Source organism: Eutrigla gurnardus (genome assembly GCF_963514095.1).
Source record: "Eutrigla gurnardus genome assembly, chromosome: 21".
In the NCBI taxonomy this organism is placed as follows: Eukaryota; Metazoa; Chordata; class Actinopteri; order Perciformes; family Triglidae; genus Eutrigla; species Eutrigla gurnardus.
The window spans coordinates 12,148,849-12,150,288 of record NC_139932.1 but is presented as its reverse complement, the minus strand read 5'-3'; positions in this window follow the sequence as shown (position 1 = coordinate 12,150,288).

Here is a 1,440-nt window from a genome sequence, read left to right as displayed (position 1 = left end):
TTCTTGTTGACACGGTTTTGCCGTCAGCAGCAGGGTAACTGGTATGAAAATGAACTGGAGAAGAAACAAGCACATTACAACTTTTTTTTTTTTTTTTTTTTTTTTAAATGCCAGATTTGCTATCGGAAATGTCGCCCCGAATCTGGGAGGTTCACAGGAAAACGGTCCTTAGACGTTATATTTTGGTCACAGGAATCATAGATGTTGAAGAGAAAACAGCTGTGTGTGCGTCTGTTGTCTAGGCTCTGTTCCCTAAATACCATTTAGCAAACCACAGTGTATTTTGGGAACACTGTGAATGTGCGGTTTTGGAAGGGAAAAAGTACGTTAGGAAAGAACTCACCCAGCCTATTTGTTCTCTTCTGGTATAAATAATAATAATAACCCAGACGCTTACAGCTAATCCTGTTTATGAAGTCTTATTAGGCAATAGTATGTGATGTGTGTTTTTGTCTGATAATGTGTTGGCATCCGGCTGACGTATGATGAGGGGATTTTGAGGCTTTGAACAGGGAGGATCTGTCTGTTTTTCTCCCTTATCGCTGTCTCTGCATGGTGAGGATTTGAAGTCTTAGCCTGAGAATCGTTGCGAGTTTGTGGTCCAACTCCACTAATGATGGGGTGTCCTTCCCATCGCTTAGTCTGTCTGGATAAATGTCTGTTTTTTGTTCTCGCTGGTCATGCTTATCATTGTTGTTTTTGTGGTTCTGCAATCCGACAGTTTTCAAAGCAAGAGTTGTTGGCTCTTCAGTAATTGAACACCAACGCATTGTTATTGTGGATTCAACAGTGATTTGATCTCAAAACAGAAATCCCACAAGAATAAAATGTATTGTTTTTATGCTGCTGATCATTTAATCCCCCCCCTAAAATGATATCTTCATTTTACATGAGCAGACAAAGTAGTTCTGAAAGCATAAGTCGATTTAATGGATTAGTTAAACTGCTGAACATGAATGCCGAACCTTTCAGCTCCCCAGATTTGCTGCTTCTCTCTGTTGTGTTATATTATAAACTGAAGATGCTGTGGACCATTTATCAGCTAAAACAAGCAACACATCATGCTGTTAAAAAGGCTCCAAGCTGAAGCTGCCATCACTGCCTCTTTTGAAAGGCAGAGCCGCCAGCAGAACTGCACCCTTTTTTTTTCCGCTTCCCAAAGTACTTTGAAAATGTTGGACTCAATGATGAAAATAACTGTAAGCTGCAGCAGTAACACAAAAGACGGTTCTGTTCAGCTAATTCTCTCGTCTTCCCTAAAATAAAAGTTAAGTTACTTTTACAGTGCGAGCTGCTTTCTTCCTCCTGTACGAGCTAACGCACCATTAATTTATATTTAAATGTCTTCTCTTTGCAGAGCAGAATAGTTTGAGTGTTTGTGTGTGTGAACAGAGAAAGAAGGACAGAATACTTTTCTTGCTTTCTCACCCTCCACATGGT